Source organism: Pseudorasbora parva, chromosome 8, assembly GCF_024679245.1.
Source record: "Pseudorasbora parva isolate DD20220531a chromosome 8, ASM2467924v1, whole genome shotgun sequence".
NCBI classification, from domain to species: Eukaryota; Metazoa; Chordata; class Actinopteri; order Cypriniformes; family Gobionidae; genus Pseudorasbora; species Pseudorasbora parva.
Window position 1 is genome coordinate 24,913,566 of NC_090179.1, and position 8,691 is coordinate 24,922,256.

Below are 8,691 nucleotides of genomic sequence, written 5' to 3' on the forward strand. Positions count from 1 at the left end.
GATTCAAGTACGTCTTTATCAAACAAACACAATGATTTATTTCTAATCCACCTGTGACTGATTGGACTATTATTTTTGTATTACATAGCTCACACGATTATTCAACATAAGCGCGAACCTCGCACACACACACACACACACACACACACACACACACACAAACACGTATAGGCAGTGTTTCATCAGTCGATGTCAAGATGCGAACATGCTTTCTGGGCCTGGTGTCTATGAAAGCTTTTCTTTGACTAACAAGGACGTTTTCATCTCTGAAACGTACAGGATATTCTTATATTACCATGACCTTTCATATCAAAAGCTCAAGGGAAAGTTAATTTCTCAATTTATCCCCTGTTTAAAGCAGCGATCATCAAAAAGTCTGTCGGTTTATGATAACATAAAATTTGATAATCCAGTCATTGGTGTGGACCCTAATCTAGTTATGGAGTTATTGTTATCTTTCTTGTTGTGAACAGGCTTAATGGGGGTAAATACGTGTTGCTTTCGCATACAGACTGTAGTAGCCCAACTTGAAGAGCAAATTGTATTGATAGTCACACATCCCAGAATGAAACTCCCCATCTATTACTCTTGCCTCTGATCACTCACTGAGAGTTAAGTGAGCCTGTCAGCACAACAAAAGCCCAGTTTGTGCCCCATCACAATAAAGACAGGGTCTGTTAATCATTAAACAGCACTGGCATAAACACATGGACAATCCGCAGAGACGTGTCAGATCTGGGCTGACAGACAGTATGAATTAGTTATGCTCTGTACTAGGAAACGGGCAGCATGTTATTTCAACATGACATCTCATTCTCTGAAATTTGGTCTGGGCTTATGGCTCCGATGCCAGTATGATGTGGCATGCATATAGGAGGAGGTGGAGGAAATGTGTTTAAGCATCAATGGAATCGTTTATAATTCATAATGTCATTAATAACGCAAAAGCATGTCACATTTGCATTTAAAGAAATTGCCTGGCAAACTGTTATGTTCCATTTATATTCCCTGGCAGTGAAGCCTTTTGAGAGAATGGCAAAGGTTTCTTGCATATAAAATTAGCCCAAAACAATAATAATTGCATAAAATATATTGCAATTTAGAGTCGGCATGAAATGGAAGTTACAATATACTTCACTTTCTCTGTTGTGATAATTATTAGTGAAACGGCTTTATAATCCATCAGCAATTGATTGGATCGTTGGATTGTTGCTGTGATGTCATGTGAGTGACAGGTTTTCCCGCCCTTTGTTAGAAAAGATTATTCAAAAAAGTTATTTTGATTAAAGATTATGAGTGCACTTTAATAAAAAAATATGATGTGCACGGATAAATCATTTACAATAAATTCTTGAATATTCCAAAAAAAAAAAAAAAAAAATAGGGGTCCCACTTTATATTAGGGGGCCTTAAGTACTATGTACTTACATCAAAAAATAAGTACAATGTACTTACGGTGTTCAAATTGTATTGCACACACTTTTGCTAATATTGAGGTGGGATACGGGTATAGTTAGGGACAGGTGTGGTGGGATGGGTAAGTTTAAGGGTAGGGTTAGGTGTAAGGGAAGTGTCCACAGTCTAATTACAAATGTAACTACAGAAATTAATTACAGACGTAATTACATGCAGGTATTTTTAAAAATGTAAGTACAATGTAAAAACATGTGTGTAGTGTACACAATAAGTGCATTGTATCAAATGATTAATTACAATGTTAGTACATAGTAGTTAAGGCCACCTAATAGAAAGTGGGTCCAAAATTGGAATTGTCCATTTTGACCTTCAGTTTCAACGTTAAATACATCAAGAAAAGATTCAGGAAATAACATTTTGCTCATCAAGTAATTTTATCTAGGCATCTAGGGATCTTTTGCATCTAGGGATCTAGTCGATTCAATCACAGAGACAGAGTCGTCCGTCCTTCAGTCACGGCCTGTTCAGAGCAGCGCGGCAGGTGAAGATATGTTCCTCTGATGCCGCCGTGGCTCCTAAGAAAGCCGACACCTGATCTTATATCAACCTGCCAGAGCTCCTGACTGATTTCATTACATTTTTTTTCTCCATTACCTTTTATCTTTCAGGGGCATTTAAGAGGTTTTACCATCTGTCCAAACTATTAATGCACCGTCCTTGAATCGAATGTTCCCATTCTCTCTCTTCCTTATCCCATGTCTCAAAATGGTTAGGATGTTGCTGTTTTCTATTTCTTTGTTATCTCTCTCTGTGCTACAGACGTTTAGATAGCACTGCATTCAGTGGATTCAAAGTATTTGAATACTAAAGAAACACTTCATGCTTGAATAAACCTTCATACATAGGAATGAGAGTTTATATTAGTATATATACAGTATAAGACAAATCAAGTATATGGTAACCTTGATAACTTTTAGTTTCTGTCTACAGAATGTTTGTTTACTTGTTTACTGTCTATTTGAATGTCTGAAAAAAACAATATGTTTTTTTCAGGATTCTTTGATGAACAGAAAATTAAAAAAGAACAGCATATATGCAATAGAAATGTAGACACCCATTGCTTAATTGCAACAATGGCTCAGAAAAGTACGGTAATTCTTAGCCGTAGTGTCATATGTTTATAGATGGTTCCATATTTTGTTTCTATTGCAATGATATTCAGACTTTTTTGTTTGTTTTACTAATGTATTTAAAAAATATAATAATAATAATTGGCCACTGTATCAGCTGTCACTCAGGCTGTCTGTTGACATGGGCTGCTCGGAGGAAGCAGGTGTAAAGGTTTTGAGCCCAGTGCTCCCGCATTCACCGTGTGCTGCCTTCTGCTCCCTCTCCTGAAGCACAGATTCTTATCTCTTTTTCCTCCCTGGGGACTTCCAGCTTTGCCTATCTGCCTGGCAGGCAACACCAAGGGGATGAACCCAGCTGCTCGTTGTTATTTGTAACTGTGATATGCCAACTTGGGGCAGCATTTATTAATAGCCTGCAGTTGAAATAGTAAATAATATCACTAAACTTTTAACTTTTGATTCACTAAATATATATATATATATATATATATATATATATATATATATATATATATATATATATATATATATATATATATATATATATAAGATATCAACCTTCTTAATATTCCTCAATCAATTATTATAAACAGCTAAAAAACTAAATTCTGTACAATAATAATCAAATCTTTGATGACTGAATAAGTGCAATTCACCTTTATTCCGCAAGTTGGCAATGTCTGATACACAATGATGAAGTGCAGGCAGAAAACAAAAGAATAGGAAAAATCATCAGAAATACTTACAATGGCTCAGCGATTTACTGCCGAGCAAATACTGAACGGAATCAAATATTAATGTCACTGTCACTTGATGATGGATCTGGTGAAGAATCAGTCAGAAATCAAAATAATGATTTGGAAGATGTTGAAAATGATCTTTTTGAGAATATGTTACACAAATGTGCCAGATGCTGAATGGAAATGAGGAAATGGAATTGGTGGCAGAGCTTGCAAATGAGCTCTGATGAGGAGGACAGTGATGCTTTTGCTCAAATTGAACCCTTCCAAGCTTCAAAAGTTAGCCAAATATGAAATATCTTCAGCATTGTCTTCTCTTCCGCGTTCCTCAAATAAAGAATCAAACGGTCATGATTCAAGATTCAGATCGTGTGGCAAACTGCTGAAATCACGTGACATTGGCGATATGAATCACGAATCAATCTACTGATTCACGACCGTTTGATTCTTTATTTGAGGTTTGAAAACAAACGTGGAAGAGAAGACGATGCTGAATAAAGTCGTATTTTTTATTTTTTTGGACCAAAATGTATTGTCGACGCTTCAAAAGAGTCTAACTAACCAACTGATGTCACTTATGGACTACTTTGATGATGTTTTCATTACCTTCTGAATGTGGACACAAAGTGGACACTTCAAGGGACAGAAAGCCCTCGGACTAAATCTAAAATATCTTAAACTGTGTTCCGAGGATGAACAGAGGTGAGTCATTAATGAAAGAAATGTAATTTTTGGGTGAACTAACCCTTTACGTTTACATTTTTAACTGCTATGAGGTCATAAGGCAGTTTTTATAGAATTTGTGCTGAAAAATCAATAAATCAAATTGAGAATTCAGCTTTTCACCATATGTCTAAATAGATTGAAGAATCTGCATTTTGATCATTAAAAATAATGCATTAAAAAGGCAGATTATAAATACAATATATGTGCTTTAATTTATTATGTTTGATAATTAAAATGCATATTCTTTCATCTATTGATCCACATGTTTGATTGATTTTTTCAGTGGATGTATTGGTTTTCGCACTTGATGGATTGATATATTTTGTGGCTTTTATTTGTTTACTTCATACTTTTTGTTGTGCTGTGGATCTTTGGGCTAGTTCTTAATTAATTAATCAATCAGTTTTTCAAATGATAACTGAGTCTCTCTTTCTCTCTCTCTCTCTCTCTCTCTCTCTCTCTCTCTCTCTCTCTCTCTCTCTCTCTCTCTCTCTCTCTCTCTCTCTCTCTCTCTCTCTCAGTATATATATACAGTATATATATACAATTTATAAAATGATTAAATCTGATAAAAATGGCAAAGAAACAAAAATCTTGTTCATAGACCCCCCAAGATATCTAAGAATTAAATCATTGAACAAGTCCAGCTGCCACAGATGATGCAATGCATTTCAAGCAAATAGAGTTTTTGACAGTATCTCTTTATTAGATTCAAGTGACTCACCGTCCTGCTTGCTAAGATAGACCCTCAGTCTTTCCTCAACGCTTATTTACCACAGAACTGCCAGTGGCCAGACACGCAGTGATAACCTTCAAAGCTCTGCAATCCAATTTTCCCGCAGTCTCTCATTTGCATGTGCTGTGTGCCCGGGCTGATATGTTAGAGCATTTGCTACATATATCCACTTGACTTTTACTGCATCCTTATAGAGTAAAGCACAGCACTCAGGGAAAAGCAGCTCATGCCTCATCTATCCATGAAATGCCGCTGTTCCCCAGAGTAACTGTCTACAGCGTGGTATGTCTCTGTTCATTAAAACCAGAGAGTAAAAGCAGCTTGTTAGCACCCACGGGGCAAGTGGAAGGGTTGTGGTCATCTGCTTGACATAATCTATAATTGTAAGCAAGGTTGAACTATGAGACGCAGTCATGTAGAATCTTCTAATTGACAATAACCAGTGCAGACACGGTGTGGTTATTTTTGTGCTCTCAGGTCAATTAATGCACACCCGGATTCATGAGACTCCTACTTAATAAATTGTTCTGCTAGAACAAACAAATTATTCTCCAGAGATGAAATCCTAATATTACCATCACTCTCAAGACAATATGGTCTGTATTATATTAATTGGGCAAAAGGCACAATATCAACCTACTCATTCCAATAAAGGCTCCACATTCGCCAACCGCTAACAGTATTGGTCGAGTGTAGGGATGCACTGAAATTACAATAATAAGATGATTATAAGATAAGATGATAATTATGTTCATGTAGAGATTGTAATTTTATGGTATGATTTTAAAAGTGTATTTTATTCTCCCTACAACACTAAAATCAGTAGCTATAAATGCTGAAGTGAATATAGGCAAAACATTATAATGTACAGTATGAAAAAGAGATTAATTTTGAGATTTGAATATTGAGATATTGAGATTTCATTCTATCGTAAAAGTATATCTTTTTTTATAATTAACATTGAGTGTTGTTTGATGGTAAATGTCAATAGGCACTGTAAGAATTTCTTTAATATATTGTAGTATTATATTTATTAGCTGATATTTCAACAGCCATTACTCCAGGCTTCAGTGTCACATGATCCTTCAGGCATCATTATAATATGAGGATTTGTTGCTCACGCACAATAAAATGTCCACTATTTCCTGATATGTTAATTTTGTATACATTAGTAACAGATATGGTACAGATATATTGTGCATCCATGGCTTTTCTATTAGCCTGCAAAATACTAAGCAGGCAGACTAGGAAGTGATGCAGTTAATATCAATGACAAATGAGTTTTTTTCCCTTAATTCTTGACCCACTGTTCCATTCTGATGCAGGAACCTATTTCCCAGAGTGTGGTTCTCATTAGGAAAAGCAATCAGGCCGTTCATTAGCCCATGGCGCAAGATGGAGGGCTTCAATCTGCGGGGGGAAACGGCAGCCCAACTGCGTTCTTGCGAAGTCTGTGACCCGTGCAGTTTGCTCAATCTGCAGAGCTCCATTTATAATTAATTGCGTGCACATTTCCTTTCCCTTTTGCCCCCAACCCGCCTCCCTATTCTCCAGCAACTGTCAAGTCAGCCCGAAGCAAAACTATCGATTAGAAAGCAGAACTCGTGGGGAGCGCTGAATGTTTCAATTAAACACTCATATTATATCTGCGAGTGAAAAGCTTCCCATGCATGGAAATAATTTCCTGCTATCTTCATCATTACATCTCCCATTCTCATTTTGATGGAATAACCTTGTTCCGCTGAACCCATTCTCTCATAGATTGTATTCTCAGCTGCGTCCCCCTGTGCTACATGTTAGGATAGATTAACGTTTGAAAGGAAAACTGGGTTTTGTTGGTGCTTTGTCAGCTCTGGCTGCCGTTAGGATGGAGTTTCTCTCAACTATTGATTTGTTATTAAAACATAGTGCCCGCAGGCCTGTCAGATAGCGAGGGTGTGAAAATGAAAGCCGTCATCGCTTGCTGATTTCTCCACCGGTGCGAGGGCAGGGGGTGTGGAGGAGAGGCAGTGTAACCCTCTCAAGCTTCAGTCTTTGTGACAATATACTAGGTAACTGAAAACAAAAACCGAAACTCCACTTTATTGTGATGTATTAAGTGATCGAAATCTACACCAAACACTTCAGACATTGGTCATCAGATAATAAACCCCAAAAATGCAACACGACTTGTTATTGTAGGTTTAAAGATGCAACCTTTTCAGCTCACCCACTTTCCACCTGACATTGCAGTGTCCCTAATTGGTCTCTAGTACAGCCCTTTGTGGCTGTTTGGGCCACTGTCTTTTCTCTGGGGATCTCATTGTGAGTAGGCTGCTTTCCAGCCTGCGTGCAGTCCAGGTTCTTCTCCCCACAGGGAAGCATGTGTCTTCTCATTACTAAAGAAGACGGCATTCCTGATCGATTTGGCTCATTTGCTCCCCGAGCTTAAAAACCTCAAGAGTCAGACTCAGTGTAAATTGGCCCTTAGTGCAGCTCTGAGTTTTATTTCTTTACTGTTGCACTGTGCATTAAAGGCGAGGTTAGGAGTATTGCATGTTATCCCAGAAGACTTGGTGACAGAGTCGAACAGTGTTTAGCAGGGGAAACAAAGGCAGTTGAACAGAGTGGAAAGTGTTGAGTTTAGCTTGGCAAAGCTCAGGTTTCAGCACCGCGGACAGCTCCAGACAGACTCACGCTCGCTCAAGGTGAAATGGAGGAAGAGCAACCGGGCAGGAAATTGCAAAGACTGCGCAAAACTCAATAAGGTGTGAACTGAAGCATTTGATCAGAGATAGTAATAACAATAGGCTGAAAAAAAGATGAGCGAGGCATTTATCTTCCTTCTTGCTTGTGTCTTCCTTCTTTCAGGGTTGAAAAACATTTGGATTTAAAGAACTGGCATCCTTTCAATTCATGAATTTGAACGTGCATTGAATTGGTCCCATCCATCCATCCATCCATCCATCCATCCATCCATCCATCCATCCATCCATCCATCCATCCATCCATCCATCCATCCATCCATCCATCCATCCATCCATCCATCCATCCATCCATCCATCCATCCATCCATCCATCCATCCATCCAAAATAATGAATTGGTTTGAATAATAAAAAATTGGCTCAATCAAATTAACTTTTATGGGTATATAAAATGTTCTTTTACTTTTGAGTTGACAAAACAGACACATTTTAAGTAATCTTAATTGTTTCATTGTTTTGAGTTCTATGAACTTGTTTCTTTTTATTTGGACAAACCTAAATTTAGCACTCAAAAGGGAGAATCAAACAAACCAACCGTCTCCATTGACTTTCTATTGCGGGAAGCGGCCTCTTTGTCATTTCTGACTTATTACAAAAAAAAACTAACATTGTCTTCAAGCTGTTATGCAACAACGTGTACAGAAAACAAGCTAAAAAAATACCTCACTGTAAAAAAAATGTTGGTTTTTGTTGGTTTAACTTAAAAAAGTGAGTAACCTGGTTGCCTTAAAATTTTGAGTTTATTGAAATAAAAAATGTGAGTTGATACAATGAAGGAAATTGGTTTAATAAATAGAAACTCAAAATATTATTGTATCTGAACCATATAAAAAATGTATAAATCATGAAAATAGCACTATTTGGCATGTTTCACTGCGTCATCAGAAATAAAACATACACAATTACCCAAAATGCTTACAAAATCTTTTAATAATCTTTTAATAAAGGTTGTCGAATCTCAAAAAAAATGTCATTATATTAACTCAAAATTTTAAGGCAACCAGGTAACTTGTTTTCTAAATAATTTTTTTCCAGTGCAGGAACAAAAAGCCAGAAGTTTTTATAAGCTGTTGAGCCAAAAAACGATTGTTTAAGGACACAAAAGTGGATACAGGCACTTGAGACAGAGCGCGACATGTTATATTACACTGAGAACTACGCCCACTGGAGGGTAAAGTAATCAGCGACAGGAAATATA